Source organism: Ursus americanus, chromosome 24 (genome assembly GCF_024610735.1).
Source record: "Ursus americanus isolate L20-20 chromosome 24, mUrsAme1.1.p, whole genome shotgun sequence".
Lineage (NCBI taxonomy): Eukaryota > Metazoa > Chordata > Mammalia > Carnivora > Ursidae > Ursus > Ursus americanus.
Genome location: NC_142150.1, coordinates 8263344 through 8281329, shown reverse-complemented (window position 1 = coordinate 8281329; position 17986 = coordinate 8263344). Strand labels below are relative to the sequence as shown.

At 45.9% G+C, this 17986-nt stretch overlaps 1 long non-coding RNA gene across 4 annotated transcripts in view; it reads right to left on the bottom strand.

Annotated features, from left to right (window-relative positions):
* Positions 1-2549: 2549 nt before the first annotated feature.
* The window catches only part of LOC123799489 (uncharacterized), a 20112-nt gene continuing 4675 nt past the window's right edge, over positions 2550-17986 (bottom strand). Inside the window, exons 2-4 of one of the 4 annotated variants that reach the window (XR_006781634.2) lie at positions 17634-17757; positions 16784-16945; positions 2550-3441 (exon numbers count right to left, since the gene is read on the bottom strand). This is a non-coding gene — a long non-coding RNA (uncharacterized LOC123799489). Of the gene's footprint in view, positions 3442-9969; positions 11485-16783; positions 16946-17633; positions 17758-17986 lie in introns of those variants that run through there. The other 3 variants (XR_006781630.2, XR_006781631.2, XR_006781633.2) reach the window with 3 other exon arrangements.

The following is a 17986-nucleotide window of genomic DNA, read 5'->3' as shown; positions in this document are numbered from 1 at the left end:
GAGCAGGGGCACGCTGCTGAGGCTTTCAAAGTGGCTATATTTTTTTTTTAAGATTTTATGTATTTATTTGACAGAGAGAGTGAGCACGAGCCGGGGGAGAGGCAGAGGGAGAGGGAGAAGCAGGCTCCCCGCTGAGCAGGGAGCCTGATGCGGGGCTCGATCCCAGGACCCTGAGATCATGACCTGAGCTGAAGGCAGACATTTCACTGACTGAGTCACCCAAGGGCCGCGGGAAGTGGCTATATTTTTAGACGGGTTCCGGTACCCCATCAGCACACACACAAACTCCATTTCTGCACGAAATTTGCCTGGAAACAGGCAGAGAAGGTTGGCACCAGCCTGGGGGCAAGAGCATGAACCAGTGAGAAAAAAACAGAGCCAAAAAAGGATTGTTGGTACCAAATAATCCTTCCTCCTCTGACAAGCCAAAGCCCTGGAGAGGGCTAAGGTGCCAGGTACAGAGCTAAGGAGGCCGCTCTCCGGGAGCTGCCGCTTGGAACGGTAGCAACGTGAGCCGATAGAGTTCATTTCAGATTCTAGGGGCTTCGGACTGGTGGCCTCATGACCAAACAGCCAGGACCTGGAGGGAAAGCAAAGAGCCTAAACTTGAATACCACACTTATCCCTTATCACCGAACCAGAAAGGTCACCGGGGCATTGGGTCCGCAAGCGCCAACAGCGAACTCATGCCGGCCCCTGCCAAAAGGTGCAGATCGCGTCACCAGGACGACAGCCCCTGTGAGATCAGAGCGGAGGGCAAGGACGCAACTTCATGCTCCAAGGGGAGAGGCGAGCGGAGGCCCCGCATCAGCCTTTGCCGGCCCAGCTGTTCCCCAGGAAGACGCCCTCCCTGCAGCGCCGCGGGGAAAGTGCCAGAGAGAAGGAGCACAGAGCACGGGGGAGGGAAGCCCCGGAGGCTGTTCACAAAGGCAGGCAAGGGCCTCCAGCCAGAACAGGACCCGGTGGGGCCAGGACAGAGCGGCCGAAAGTCACCTGCGCCCTGGACGCCGAGGAGGGGTGACGCTCGGAGGAGGTGAAGCGGCTCGCGACAGCGACAGCGTCAGCATGGAGGCGTTTCCCCCAGCACCAAGACGCGCCTGCTGAGCGAAGGAGGTCCCCTGGCCCACACCTCTTCCTTTAACGGGGTCGCCTACCGCTAGCTGGCAGGGGCTGGGCAGCCCTGGAAACCACTCCTCACCTTAGCCCAGGCACCCCGGCGATGCGGGAGGAGGAGCACCGCGCTGGGAGTCCCGAGTTCTTCCGGTCGAGGCTGCAGTGTCCGCATCGGTAAACCGGGAGCGTCAACGCTCGTCCCCTGAGTGTTGTGAACCTCGCACAGCAGGTGGGAGGTCGCCCGGGGAGGGCAGGCGTTTGCCTGTATTTTCAACAGGTGAGGGCCGGGGTGATGAGATTTAAGCCCAAGAAATCAACAAATGGGAAGCAAAACGAAAATTCCTGTGTGAAAACAAAAATTCAGCTGGGTAAACCTGAAGACCTAATTGGCTTTATTGAGCGGTTCATAAATCCGGCAGCCTCTTCCCACCTAGCAAGCAGGAGGGAGCTGCGAAGAGCTGGGTACAACGGAAGGCTTTTTTTTTTTTTTTAATATATATATATATAACAAGAATGAGGGTAGAGCAAGGTTAGCAAAAAGAAAAGCAAGGCTCTTTTCAGGCAAGTTCACCTTCCCCTAGGGGTTCTTATTAGGTGGATTACCTCATCTTCTTTTGGAGGATGGAGAGGGCCCATTGGGACACATTACCTCATTGATGCTCATCAGAAAATTCCTGACTGACCAGCTAAAACTACATTCCAGGGGGGAGATTGTAACTACAATTAGGTTAGATATGAAGTCCTGGGTTTGTGACTTGGCCTAAGTGACGCCATTTCAGGCCTGTGATTTTTTTTAACACCTAACTGTTCGTTCGGTGCTCTTTCTCCAAAGCCATGCCTACCGACAGGTCAAGAGTTCTAGGTATTTCGTGGGTGCACGTCTTGTCTCCTCAGTAAGCTTCCCTGGGACAAGGATGATGTACTCTACATGGTTCTTGGTACTTAGTAATAACAGCCAACGTGTATGGCGTCACTGCAGTGCGGTGGGCTCTATTCTAGGTGATTTTCCTGTCCTAACTCATTGTATCCACACAACAAATCTACGAGGTGAAGTATTATCCTCTCCGTCGTTACAGAGAAGGAGGCGGCGGCCCACAGGTTAAGAAACCGCCCAAGTTCACCCACCCAGTAGGTTGGTGGTTTTCCGGACGAACCAAGGCAGTGTGACTGGAAGGCTCGCTCCAACCACCGGAAGCAGGAACACGGGCGTCACAAAGAGTTGGCTGTTACCCAGGGAAGCCTGGCACAGCGTGTGTGCAAGCCAGGGACTCAGTCAGTTGTGGTTTCCCTTGACCTGAAGAAAACCTTGTGATAAAACAATTTGCCATGTGCAGCCCTGGTGCGGGCTTCCTGCTATTGGGATGGCCAGGAGCCACCTCCATCCTTCTTCTCACAAAGGACACGAGGAGATGTGTACTGAAGTGTGACAGTGACAAAGGGATGTTAAAGAGTAAGGAGACACCTTCCACCTCACCAGATGTACAAACAGCAACAACAACAAAAACAAAGAAACAAATTAGAATTAGGTACCCTTTTCACCCATCAAATCAGAAAAGATTTTTTTATTTTTTAATGTTTTTTAGATTGTATTTATTTATTTGTCAGGGAGAGAGAACACAAGCACGGGGCAGGGGGTGGGGCAGAAGGAGAGGGAGAAGCAGACTCTCCACTGAGCAGAGAGCCCGACATGGGGCTCGATCCAGGACCCCGGGATCATGACCTGAGCTGAAGGCAGACACTTAACTGACAGAGCCACCCGGCGGCCCCAGACACGATTTTTTTAAATGATAAAATCCAGTGCTGCCAGATGTGGCGTAGCCCGTGCATTCTCACACTCTGCTAGTAACAGTGCACACGGATTGCGCTTCTCTGGAAGGTTACATTTCGTGAAGTCACCACAAACGCTGAATTAGCGAATACTGAAGCACTGTTCCTAGGGGAAGGACAAGTTAGACTACTGTGAGCCTCTCGCCCCAGCAGTTTTGTCCACCAATCAATACATACCTCGTTTCACCTGTGTTTCTCTTTAAAGACACCCTACTCAATCTACTGTCTATTGTGGACCCATTAACTCCTGAACCCCCAGCCTGCACTGCACCCCAGCCTGAGCAAAGCTTATCGAACACAGGACTTTTCTCCATAAGGCACATCACAGCCTTCTCGTGCTTAGAAACACTAGCCAGCACTTCCGGACTGTGCTTGAAGGACATGTGGTGCTGTTGTTGTGTTGCTGGCGTCTCTTCTCATCACCAGAAGGCACATTTTCAGTACTACTCACTTCAGTTGAGATCAGTGGAAGATTTGGGGGGGGGTGCTTCTCATTTTTGTCTAAAAATGTAAACAAAGTTTTATTGAACTATAACTGACATAGAACATTGTGTTAGTTTCAGGTGTACACGTTTCAAAATTTGTATGCATTGCAAAATGATCACCATCGTATACACCGCAAAATGCGAAGTCAAAGTAACCTCCATCACCACACCTAGTTACAATTTTTTTTCTCTTCATGAGAACTTTCAGGATCTACTCTCTTCGCTACTTTCAAATATACGATACGGTATTCCTAACTGTAGTGTCCATTAAGGTAGTTTTAACACCGAAACTATGACACTTTCTATTTGACAACTATTTCTCTTGTTAATTTTTAAAAAATACATTAGGAAAATGGCATAGAAATGCTTCAACTTTCTGTATTAGTCATTGCTACTTTTCTTCCCATCTAATGCTAGGCTTTTGTAAGGCCCATCCTCGAAGAGCTTTCAGGATAATGGGGATAAAGCTATGGGCACTTTGCAAGCGTGACCCCCTCCAACAGTCCTTGGTTTGTGGAACGCACAAGATGAGGGGAGTAAGGGCGATGGAGCCCCTGAGATTAGTAGGTCGGATTCCCTGGCTCAACAAAACTCTTCGTCTTTAAAACCACTGGAAATAAATGAAGGATTTTAAACTGAGTCGATAATGTGATCATATTTATCCCTTAGAAATATAGTTCAGAAATCACAAAGGAAGGATTAGGGAGAGAAGACTGATGGTTGAGAAATCAATTTTTAATATTTGCATCTTTTTGAAGAACTGCTGTTTCAATATAAGATAGTCTCTGTTCTCTAATTATATTATGTAAAACAGATATAATTTGTTTTTCCTTTCAACGTTTTGACCCCCTTCACCCATTTCTCCCACCCCCACGCTCTGGCAACCACCCCCCTGTTCTCTGTGTCTATGAGCTTGGTTTGGGGGTTGGGTTTTTTTTCAGATTCCACACATAAGGGATCATGTGGCATTTGTCTCCCTCTGTCTGACCTATTCACTTAGCATGGTGCCCTCGAGCGCTGTCCACGTTGTAACAAACGGCAGGATTTCATTTTTTTTGTGGCTGGATAATATTCTACTTATATGCACACAATTTCTTTATCCACTCGTCCATCAATAAATACTGAGTTTGTTTCCATATCTTGGCTATTGTAAATACTGTTGCAATAAACATCGGGGTCCAAGTATCTTTTTGAGTTGTTTTCATTTTCTTTGAACAAAAAAATACCCGGAAGTGGAATTTCTGCATCATAGGGTAGTTCTGTTTTCATTTTGAGGAACTTCCATACTGTTTTCCGTGGTGGCTGCACCAGTTTGCACTCCGACCAACAGTGCAGGAGGGTTGCCTTTTCTCCACATCCTCGTCAACATTTGTTATCTCTTGTCTTTTTGATTCTACCCATTCTGGCAGGTGTGAGGTGGTATCTGATTTTGGTTTGATTTGCATTTCCCTGGTGATGAGCGATGTTCATCATCTATGTACCTGTTGGCCAATGGTACGTCTTCTTTGGAAAAATGTCTACTCAGATCTTCTGTCCATTTTTTAATAAGATTGGTTTTTTTTCTTTTTGCTATTGAGTTGGAGTTCCTTATTTTTTTTTTTTAATATTAGCCCTTTATCAGATATATGATTTGCAAATATCTTTTCCTATTCAGGAGGTTGATTTTTCATTTCGTTGATTGTTTCCTTTGCTGTGTAGAAGCTTTTTAGTCTGATGCAGTCCCACTGATTTATGTATGCATTCATTGCTTTTGCTTTTGGTGTCAGATTCAAAAAATCTTCACCAAGACCAATGTCAGTGAGCTTACCACCTGCGTTTTCTTCTAAGAGTTTTATGGGTTCAAGTCTTACATTCAGGTCTTTATCCATTTTGAGTTCATTTTTGTGTATGTGGAAGAAAGTGGTCTAGTTTCAATTTTTTGCATGAGGTTGTCCAGTTTTCCCAACACCATTTACTGAAGACACATTTTAAGCAGCAAAATCACCAACAAAAAGCACAAAAATGCAAAAAACAGAGCCCTAAGTAGACTGCAAATGGATACTTGTTTGCAGTGTAACTGAAACAACAAGGCGGAACATCACCTTGTTCCACCTCACTGGGAATACACATGATGGGCAACTGTACCACGCAGGCAGCCCAGTTTTTAAAAATTTTTATTTAAATTCAATTTAGTTAACATATCAAGTATTACTAGTTTCAGGGGTAGAATTTAGTGATTCATCAGTTGCATATAACACCCAGTGCTCATAACATCAAGTGCCCTCCTTAAAGCCCATCACCCAGTTACCCTATCCCCCCACCCACCTCCCCTCCAGCAACCCTCAGTTTGTTTCCTAGAGTTAAGAGTCTCTAATGGTTTGCCTCCCTCTCTGTTTTTATCTTATTTTTTTTCCCTCTCTTCTCCTATGTTCATCTGTTTTGTTTCTTAAATTCCACATGAATGAAATCATGTGGTATTTGTCTATCTCTGACTGACTCACTTCACTTAGCATAATACCCTCTAGTTCCATCCACATCATTGCAAATGGCAAGGTTTCATTCTTTTTGATGGCTGAGTAACGCAACCTCTTTGACCTCGGCCTCAGCAACTTCTTGCTAGACACGTCTCCAAAGGCAAGGGAAACAAAAGCAAAAATGAACTACTGGGACTTCATCGGGATAAAAAGCTTTTGCACAGCAAAGGAAACAATCAACACAACTAAAAGGCAACCTACAGAATGGAAGAAGATATTCACAAATGACATATCAGATAAAGGGCTAGTACTCAAAATCTATAAAGAACTTATCAAACTCAACACCCAAAACCCAAAAAATCCAGTCAAGAAACGGGCAGAAGACATGAACAGACATTTCTCCAAAGAAAACAGACAGATGGCCAACAGACACATAAAAAATTGCTCAACATCACTTGGCATCAGGGAAATACAAATCAAAACCACAATGAGACCACCTCACACCTGCCAGAATGGCTAAAATTAACAACTCAGGAAACAACAGATGTTGGTGAGGATGTGGAGAAAGGGGAACTGTCTTATACTGTTGGTAGGAATTCAGGCTGGTGCAGCCACTCTGGAAAACAGTATGGAGGTTCCTCAAAAAGTTAAAAATAGAGCTACCCTACAACCCAGCAATTACACTACTAGGTCTTTATCCAAAGGATACAAACACAGTATTCAAAGGACACCCGCACTCCAGTGTTTATAGCAGCAATGTCCACAAAAGCCAAACTATGGAAAGAGCCCAGATGTCCATCAACAGATGAATGGATAAAGATGAGTTATGCCCATTTTATTGGTGAAGGCACCAAGGCACAGGGAGACTACACTATTTAATTAATGTCAACCAGCTAGAAAGAGATTGAGCTACGATAAATCCCAGATTTTTCTGATTCTATAGCTTCTATGCCAATGCTTCTCAAGGTACCTGGTGGGGAGGGGCCAGTTGGGTGATAATAGAAAAATGAAATGGGAAAAAAATTATAAAATACCATATGTGCTTCGATGTCATGACAATATCAAAGTTTTTAAACAATTTAAACAATATCAAAGTTTTTAAACATTTTAAAATAAAACAAAGTTTTAATATCTCACACAGCTGGTAAAAACGCTTTGGTCCAGACAGGACTCTTGACTAGCTCTGCGCTACACCAAAAGAATTGGATATTCCTGACTTTCCAGGTGATCTGGGGACTGGGGTTGAGGCTCCATGAGAAAAGTTCACAATCTCTTTCACCTGCACGGAACTTGATAATTTCACCAATCAACTTTCAGTCATTTGACCCCTTTCACGTCTGGGAGGCAGGATGTAGGTTTTCTGCCCGCCCCCCCCCCCCCATCTTCAGATAAGAAAACCTGCTTTTCCCTCTGGCCAGGACACTGCTTCCCTGGGTTCCTCACCAGGTTGACTCGTCAGTAGCCTTGGGGTCTCTGCTCAGTATCACTTCCTCAGAACGGCCCTCCGCAACACCTCGTCTAGATAGCACCTCTGACCCTTCCAGTCACCATGCCCTGTTTCACTCCATCACCATCGAAAGTTGTCTCTTTGTCTATTTGTTTACCAGTTTCTCTCTTCCCTTTTATAAGACAAAATCCAGAAGGGCACAAACCTCTCAGTTCATCGGGTTTCTCCCCGGTACCTGGCAGAGTTAGGCTCCCTGAGGGATTTGTTGAATGAATGCAATAAGAACACAGAACCACAGAGTGGTAAAATATAGCTTACCTAAGGTCAAAATCAAGTAAGTGCAGGAGCTGGAAACCAAATCCACTCAGTAATTTCCCAGATGAGATTTATGTGTCTCCTTCTCAGAGTCAGGCATCAGGCAGGGCCCTGGGGGGCTGCTGGTGGGTGAGAGAGTTCAGCTCCCTGTCCTGCTGGGGGCTTACAGACCCAGCGCCAAACCTAGGGGCCTCCTCTCTGCCTTTCTGACCCTTCTGGTTTCTTTCATTTGTAGGTACTCTTTTGCCTATGATGAACACTTTCTCACAAACAATTGTGTTATCTTGTAAGCAGGGATTATTACTACATCTCCTTTCAGGGTTGCCAGTTAAAATATGGTTATATTTGAATTGCAAATGAACGATGAGCAATTCTTTAGGATAAGTGTGTCCCATGCAATACTCAGGACATACTTACACTAAGAAATTACTCATCGTTATCTGAAATTCAAGTTTAACTAGATGCTCTGGGTTTTTCCTTTCTTTTTTTCTTCTCAGTCTGGTAATGCTACACATTTGCAGACAAGGAGACTGGCGCTCAGTGCGAGCACACTGACTTATAAGGCTTGCCCCTAGGGCACACAACCAGTGGGAGGGCCACCACCAGCCTATCCAAAATCAGCTCACTCCTCATTCTCTCTCAAAGACCCTGTGCTTCTGTGCCCAAGCCAATGCCCGCTGTCTAAATCCACATACTCCGAGAATCCTCTTGCAGTTGAAAAATCTCTCTCACCTTCAGCAAAAAAGCAGCTTTCATGACTATATTTGATTATTTTTACTAAATCTTTTCTGATTATAGAAACGCATACCTGCAATACATTCACACAGTGGAACACTACACCACAGTGAAAAAGAGCAGGTTTCTGCTACACTCAACAAGCATATCAGTGAGTTTTGGGGTATTTGTACACATTGTCTTAAATAATATTGAACAAGAGTCCAGATACAAGAGGAAATCCTGTATAACTCCATATATATGAAGTTCCAAAATAGGAAAAACCAACCTATGGGGACAGAATAATGATTCCTGGGGGGGGAGGGATACGGGGTGACTAGGAAGGGACACGAGGGAATTTGGGGGATTTTGGTAATGTATATCTTAATCTTGGTGAAGTTACACACATGTGTAAATATATAAATCCAAGGTATTCGGTTGAGATTTGCACACTTTTCCATTTGTAGGTTATATGTCAATGAAAAACTAAAAACATAATAATAATACATGCTCACTGTTAAAAATGAATAAAGTACAGACAAATCTAAGAGAAAAAAAAGTGTGTATTCTCACCACTGGGAGACTGCACAAGCAACATCTTGAAGGGTATCCTTCCAGATATTTTCCCAGCAGCATTAACTTTTTATGAGCATTTCCTACGAAAGGATTTCAGGAGCTAGTATCAATCAGTAGAGATGCTAATTTATTTAGGAGTCTAAATTTCTGGACAAGTCTTTCACTTACCCAGAAAGCCCTGACACAACTAGATTTAATTTGACCATTTTTAGAAGAGCATGGAACAATTAACATCAAATAAATGGAATTAAAATCAAATTGAACACAGTCTTTCAATGATATGACTTAGAATTTGATTTTAAGTACAGTAATGAATATAAAATGAAAGCGTGAAGGCTGAAAAGAGCTCCGGGGGCCTCCTGGGACCCGGAGTGCCACCTGCTGGTCACGGTCTGCAATGACATCCCACCACCGTCTCGGGTAAAATCATGGCCTCCCTACTTACAAGCCCCACATTTGATACCCCCTTTCCTTGTATAAGTTTGTATCTCCCCCAAGAGTTTCCCAGAAATCTTTTCTTCTCTGATGTATTTCACAGTTCCCAGCACAGAGGAGTAAGTTAATAAATATTTGTTAAAGAATGAATGAAAGGCTGGATGAATGGACAGACGGACACACGAAAGGACCGAAGGGTATTCTTCTGCATCACTATGAAACAAGGGAGTAATCTCTGCCCTACCCATCTCTTTGTTTTGCTTTGTTTTTAATAAAAATGATTATTTGATATACATATATATGAATACGTAGTGAAATGATTACTACTCAAACTGATTAGCGTATCTCTTCACACAGTTACCTTTCAGTGATGAGAGCACCTGCAGTCTACTCTCAGCATATTTCCAGTATTGAAGAGTCTCACTAAGAATAGCCACCATGCTGTACATTAGGTATCTAGACCAGTCATCCTGCATTACTGCAACTTTGTGCTCTTTGACCGTTTCCCCCACCTCCTGGCCCTCGTGACCCGCGGTTCTACGATGCTGCTTCTATATATCTGACTTCTTTAGATTTCACGTTTAAGTGACAGCATGCAGGGTTGTTGTTTTTTTTTTTTTTTTTCCTTCTTCATGGGCTTTTTTGGGAAAGTGGATAACCATTGGGGGAGACCAGATGAATGTGAGGGATTATTATGACAACCCAGCGGCAGGGGGTGGAGGAGTCAAATGGTGACCAGGGTGAGCAGTGAGGCTACAGAAACAGGTACTGTGTTAACAACAGGAAACAAATACATGTGAAATGTCTTGAGTCAGACACTTAATAGACATCCGACAGATGTCAGCTCTTTGCCCTTTCCTCTTCCTCCTTGGCAGGCCAGCTCACAAATCCTTTCCGCAGGACCTGGCAAGCTAAGGACGGAGATTTGTCCTCTTCTGGGCTCACTCAGAGGTGAGGTGATGGTGGTTTGTCTGGTAGCAGTTGTGAAACAGGCCAGGGTTCTGCGCCTGCGGGTGTGAGCTGGCCCGTCAAAGCCCTCCTGAGTTAGGACAGGCAGTTTCTGAGATCGCTGTCGGGCTGTCTGATAGCGAGGTGCCCACCCGAGAGTGTCCACTGGTGACAGCACTTGACAAGCGTCACGCTGGTCCTGCTTTTAGACGCTGCACAGTAGGGCTCTGGCCTGCATAAAGGCGGTGTGGTCAGCGGAAAGAGTGTGGACAAGGGGTCAGAAGGCTGGGCTCTGCCACTCGCTAGCTGGGTGACCTTGAGCATGTCGGCTTGCCCTTGCCAGTATACAAACTGTCTCATTAGGACAGTGTAATGAGATCATGCCTGGGAAAACACTATGTAAACTAAAGCACTGGATCTAGGTTAAAGCGTGGCTGTTAATAAAACCCCACATGGTCACTATACCCGAGAAGTGCCCTGAGTGAGCTCAGAAACTACGGGGAGCGCCGCCTGCATTGGTCTGGATCCAGCTTCACCTTATGGAATCCAATCCCATTTTAGCAGTTACATCACCATCTTAATCACGTGGAGCTTATGGCCCACCAAGACCTACCCCCTGCTGGCTTCTTAAAATCTGGGCTTCGCCCCATATACCACTCTTTGTTTGGGCAATCGACCTTTTGAAACTACATGGAGACTTTGTATTACATTTGCACCAGGTAAATTTAATCTCACTGCTCTGGCCCATCTCTACAGGCTAGTAAAATGTTTTTCATAGTCCTTTGGCACTTCCATACGTTCTCTCTCCCTGCCAACTTGATGAGAGCCGCACGTTTCAACAGTGTACAATCCATGCATTCGTTCATTCAATATACATTTACTGAGCACCTACTGTTGCCTAGACACAGTGACGGGGGTCGGGAGATAGAGAGGGTCTATCTGATAGAGGGTGGCAGGTGCCAGGGTAGTGGTCACAGTGCCGTGGCCACTGGGGGCTCAGAGAGCAGGGGCATTCCCAGTGCTCCCAGCCGCAGTGGGAAGGTTTCCAAGTTCAGAAGATTTGACAGTGGTCAGTGGCCGTTCTCCTCTTCTTTCTGAGCGCACCCCTGGACTCTGCTTTCCAGCCCTGATGATTCTCGGTGGTTCCATAGGAATGACCAGGTTTTTCTTCCTGGGCAGGTGAGGACAGGAAGTCCGCTGTGACAAGCCTCTCATGATTTTCTCTGCCTTCCAAGCAAAGAAACTGCAGGTAGCAATAGCTAGCCTCCTCTTACCTTTCTAGCCTCACCCCATCCTCATCCCCGGGCCAGTGCACACGCTCATTCTGCAAACATTGGCAGATTTCCTGCTCTGGACCAACACTGTGTTGGGCTCCACTGTGTTCTCTTAAATCCTCTCTGAGTTCGGAATCTCCACAATGGGGAGCAGGGCAATCCTTCTCCACTGGGGGACCCTCTTCCCTAGTCCTTTCACCCCAGCCAAAATGAAGATCTGAGCCTCTGCCTCCCTACACCCCAGGCTTAGCACTCCCAGGCAGGATGTAAAGGTGCTGAGGGAGGGAGGAAAGTGTGAGGTGTCAAGGCACACCTTGTCCTCTTGGTGCCTTCCTTAGCAGAGTGCTGTGATGAGGAAAACCCGAACTCTGAGTGAAGAGACACAGACTTGAGTCCCAGAACGGCCACCAGCCAATGCTGTGACTTTAAATACAGCCTGGAGAGCCAGCTCCGTAGACCAGATCTCCAGATCTCAGAGTCCCCACTCAGCTCTAATAGTCTGACCCTTTCTATGCGAATCCCTAATGCCTGGGCGGATCTTCCACTCTTTTCTGGGCTAGCTTTATAGAAGAATAAAAAATCTTATAAAAAGAGGCAGAAGGAAGGGAAAGGAGGTTAGCCCACCTTCCTTACAATGAAACACGCGCCGGCAAGAAGCAGCCCAGAGCTGAAAAACAATTGCTAAGGGCTATAACTTCAGAATATCCTAAGATTCTTCCTTGCCAGAAACTTGACTTCTTGTAGGCCTGGCCTAATCTTGTCCAGACTCAAGTTCCATGCTAATTGTCAAGACTGGCTTGAATTATTCATGGCATTTCTACACTGGAATGGCTTGGGGGGATATCCTTTGCAGATGTATTCATCCTTTCGCGCCTTCAGGACTCCTCAGGACTGAGCTAGCTGGATAGGAGTCCCTTCGCTTTCTTGGGCCTTGTTTCAGCACCTGTAAGCAAGGAAGGCACTTTCTCCTAGCTCTCGAAGGCCTTTGGTTCGGTTGTGGCAGGTGCCTCAGCCCACGATTCCACATGCAGCTCCCAACAGGCAGCGAACCATAGACACACACACACACACACACACACGTACACAAAAAGGATGCCATCTGACAATTAAATGCAAAGGGAATTATGCAATTAGCCAAGGACACTGATCACACAACATGTGAGTCTAATTCAGCACATGCAAATGTTCACTAAATTAGATAAATATGGGTTTGCACTCACTCTGGTACACAGATTGAGTTGTAAAGTTAAGGAAAATATAGAAGTTGATGATGAGACAGGAGTGATAAACATAGGGTAAGTGCACTAGGCCCATCAGGGTTATTAACCAAGTAATCATCTCACGCCTAAGGTGGAGTGTTCGAGGAGCCCCAGGCCCGTAGTCTGACAACTGTGTAATCAAGTTACCACGTTTCCTAGAACATGAAACACATCCTTCATTTTTACATAGCACTTGTCACCTGGGGAACTCCAGCACCTGGGACTGGTTCTATTGGCTCGCCAACTGGCCCAATGCACTTTGCTGAGGTGGGCAAGGCTTCGTGTACTGTCATAGAAAAGGAAGCCTGGATCCTAACCGTCCTCAGATCTCCTGAACCTGTCACATATGATAAATCTTTAAGTCTGTGAAGTAACTCCTAGATGAGTGAACCTGTCAGGGTCAGGACCGTTCATGGAGCGGTAGCCATCGTGAGAGCCGAGGTTCTGGAGACAGACTGCGTGAATTTGAATCCTGGGTCTATCATTAATTCTTTGACAAGTCAGTTCAGCTCATTGGGCCCTGGCTTCCTCATCTCTGTCATGGGGACAATAGTATCACCTATCTTTTGGGGTAGATACAAGGATTAAAGGAATTATTATTACCTGTAAAAGTACTAGCAACACTATCTAACACACAGTAAACACCCAAAAAGTGGCTTATTTCTTCCCATTTAGTTTCCCCTCTTCATTAGTTCATTCATTCAGCCAAGTAAGGGCCCACTATGTACAAGGCACCATGCTAATGACAATGACCATGGGGGGGATGCACGCACGCATCCCACAGTCACATTGGCATTAGGGAGGAAGTGTTACGTGTGACATGTACTATTTAAGTGTTTACAAAATGCTCCGGGGGCAACCTTCCGGCAAGGCAACCGGAGAAGGCTTCATTGAAGACAGGCCAGGGTGAGATTTTTAACAGAGGGGAGACTGAGTAGAAAGACATGCAACATTCTAGGCCGAGGGTACAGCACATGCAAAGATGCCAAGTCAGAAGATTCACGGCAGGGGCGTCTGGGTGGCGCAGTCAGTTGGTTGTCTGACTGTCAGTTTCGGCTCTGGTCATGATCTCAGGGCCATGGGATGGAGCCTTGCACCGGCTCTGCACTCAGCATGGAGTCTCCTTGGGATTCTCTCTCCCTCTGCCTCTGCCCATCCTGCTCTCTCTCTCTCTCCAAAATAAATAAATACATTTAAAAAAAAAAAAGATAACATTAAAAAAAAAAAGATCCAAGGCAACATCAAGTTATTGCCAGAAGTGATGGGTAAGGCCAGAAAGCAGCTTTGAGGTCATTTGTGGCTGGAGGTGGGAAGTAGAGGGGTGGTTCTCGATTTCAAGCCCTGAGTATTAACTTTATCCTATGAGCCATGGAAAGTCCCTGGAACATTTTAAATGACACATTTTAGGACAAAGCAGTGTTCAAGGAAGATGATTCTGGCAGGTGAGCCAGAAAGGATGGAAGAGAAAAAGCCTGGTGAGAATGTGAGCTAGGAGGCTACTGCAACCGTCCAAGCATGCAGTAACAGGGTAAGAATGAAAAGAAATGCCAGGGACATTGGGAAAGGAAAATGACAGGACTCGGTGACCAAGAGGCTGTGCAGAGCAAGGATAAGGAGGAGGAGGAGATGACCGTACAGTTTTGAATGTGAGTTGCATGGACAGAAAAGGAGGCTTGCTGGTCCTTGAAAGACTCCGATTCCCAGTTGCCTAGAGCAGAAGTTCCGAACATGGGCTTAAGAGTGGAAGAGTTGGGGATATCTGCTATGCCATTTGCTAGCTGTATTACCCTCAGCCAGTTTTAACCTCCCAGAGCTTTTCTCATTTTCAAAATAGGGATAAAAACAACATACTTCTCATGGATGTGAAGACTAAGAGAATAATGTGATGAAACCGTAAAGCACCCACAAAGTTCCCGCCCAAAGAGAGCGCGGAGTAAATGCCGAACGAAAGACTGCCAGGGCCCCCAAAGAGAGGATACAAAAATATTGAATAATACTCTGCACTCAAATTCTGCTGAGCAAATATTCACGTTATGATTATTCAGAAGCTCTTGCCAGATCTTGCAGAAGCACCGCCGTCACGACATCCTGTCACTGTGTTAGAACCCCGGAAAAGCACCGGTTAAAAAGAAACCAGCTCCACGTATGGCTTTGGGGCCAGAAGGAGAAAGAGCAGTGAGGAATAATGCCTGCTAAATGGAATTGGACCCTGAATTTGGATACATTCCTCCTATATTCTCCTCCAGGACCCCATCGTTTTCTTTCTCGCGCCTCTCAGGCAACACCAGCTTCCACATACCTTTCCTGATTTCCTGTGACAAACGTGAAGATGATCCCAGGGGCTGCTGATCAGTCAGCTGGGGTGTGTGAACTTCAAAGGCCTATTGACACAGCTGCAGGGCCCTGGGCCAGGGGCCAGGGGGGCAGGACTGTCTGAAATGCCGGAGCCATACCTCGAGAGCAGCAAAACGGCAAAGGGACCAATAAACCATCCCGGGTCTTGGAGGGAGTGCTGTTATTTAGGCAACAAAAATTCAGCATGCCAAAGCAAAGTGGTTCTATCAAATGAGCGCCCGGAGTTTGGAAATTACAGGCCTAAATCTTGGTCTGATCCATTTTCTGTCACTGCAGAGCTCTGCGCACAGCTGATGTCTTATTGCAGGCAAAGCTGCCCTTCAGCCAAACTACTCTGAAGTTTTCAAAAATACCCAGACCCCTCTGAGACAATCCTGTAAGGGCCCAAAAAACCAAAAACACAGCAAGCTATGAAGCAGGCTGTCAGTCTGTCTGTCAGTCTGTCAGACTTCAAAGCCTGTGCCTCTTCCAGTTTCCAAGGTGAACTCAGCAATAGCATTGAATCATACCATGTTGGAAGATTCCAGTAAGCAAGTCTGCTCCCCCCGTATCACAGGGGAGATGACTACAGCCCAGGAGTTGGGTGACGTGTCTACGATCACACAGCACGTGACAGTTCCTATGGTGGAAATCAATAAGCTAGCAAGATACTGGATTATCTTAAAGAGACGATTTCCTTATAATCAAATAACAATTAATCTTTTCAAACTTTTTTTTTTTTTTTACATTTGTTGCCTCAGTTGGTCCCACACCATCAATGAAGTCTTTACGGTCACTGACATTGCCAGCCCCTTTCACAGAAAAGGAATCTGAGGTTCAGAGAGGTCCATGGCTTGCCCTAGGTCACAGAGCTAGCAGGTACCACAGCCAGGGCAAGAACCAGAGTCTTTGGGTTCTAAGCCAGTGGGCCAGGATTAACCAAATCCAATTCTGTGCCCCAGGCCGTGCTTAGAGCAGATAAGATGTGTCTGTGCTGGGAGGTACAGAGATACAGAACAGCAGAGAGCAGGAAAGGCAATATGTCCTAGTAGAGCCAACAAACTAGACAAGAAACCTTAAATTATGACGCACTTACTAATTCTACTAAGAGATAAGAGTATGTTATCTTAGAGTATGTTTTCTTGTCCACTATATCTTTCTCAAGCATTTCTATAAATTAAATCCAAAAAAAAAAAAAAAAAGAGCTAAAGCAGACCGCTGCTTGTGGGTTTCTAAAGACCTGCCCCCACAGCTGAGCTCTGAGCACAGCTGCCCTGTAGCCAGGGACGGAGGGAGACAGCAGGAGGGGGCAGAGAAGGCAGAGCCAGGTGGTCAGGAGGAATGATTTCCTGGCCAGTCTGCCTCCTGGGAATCTCTTTCCCCAGAGTGATTGCAACCAGAAAATATAAAAACAAAAATGAACGTGGATTTGTCTGGATTATAATAACGTATATCACTTAGTACTTACCCAAATGTGCAGAAGTTGTGCTCAGTCCTTTATGTCCATTATCCCATCTCACCCGACCACAACCCTTCAAGCTGGGTATTTTGATCCCTATTTCGGTGAGGGGAATGTGGGGCTCAGAGAGGTTAAGTAATTTACCTAGGGTCACACAGATGTCATGATGAGGTGACTTTGAATCAAGGTCCATTTCCCTCCAAAGTCCTGACTTGTATCCACATCCTGTCCTCATTCCAAGAAGATAACGGACTAGAGGATGCCTCTCCCTTCTCCAAACCCTGAGTTTCCCTCGGAGGTGGCCATCTAGGATATGACACAGATAGGACATTTTCACAGTGACGCCAAAATAACGGGCATCTAAAAATTTTGGTTAACCAGTATCTTTCCCTTTTTTAATAAAAAAAAAGTGTCATTTTGCATTATTCAAAGCAGCTTAAAAACAATTCCAGATTCTTATTTCAAAGATTGAATTTGGAATGAAGCTTAGTGCTATTTAAAAAGCACATGTAAAACTATCCGTTTTGTGGGCAGATTCAAATGCAATTACTGCAACCGATTTCCATACTGAAAAATACTGTGAGTTTTTATCGAGCATTTGCAGTAAAAGCTGAGAGGGGAGCTATCTACTTCTTTTCGGAAGATCCTAAGTGTTTTGCCAACAAAATGAATCATGTATGTCCGAGTCAGTCTCTGTACTGTATGAGAAAGCAGCACAGTGAGCCGCTGAATTCTACCAAATTCTATCTGGGTGTTGTGGGATATGTTAGGTCAGACCAGATCTGGAAACCAGGAGTTTAAGGGGAATTCACAAGTGCCAAGGTGGGAGAAGACAGACACCTGCTAAAGGAAGCAGTGGGACGCTGGAGGGCTCGGTGACTGCCTGTAACCCTGTGGGGCGATGCCCCCCAAGCCTGCCTTGGCTGATCAGGAGCCTGCCCTGTCTTCCGGGCTCCCCACTCCAAGACACAACTGAGAGCCGGCCAAGGTTTACCTAACTCACTTAAGCTGACTTCAGTGATCACTCCGAGAGAAACCAGGCCTCCTCCAGGGATTCTGAAGCAGCAGTTTGACAGGCTCGGAAAAGCAAACAACTTCTCCGAATGAAGGCCATGTCCCTGGAAAAGAAAACGAGAAAGAAGAGTGGTGAGTGAAAAGCTGGCCTTGTTGCTGTGACCTGAGGGCAGCTGCTGTGCCTGTGGCAGGTGCCCAGCAGTCCCCGGGCTCAGAGCAAGTGACCCATACATGTGGCTGAAAGGGGGAAAGAACAGAACATGGGTTCCTAGGGATGAAAAACACCTACAGAAAGCTAACCAAATAAGTTAGTACAATAGAGGAGGAACATAG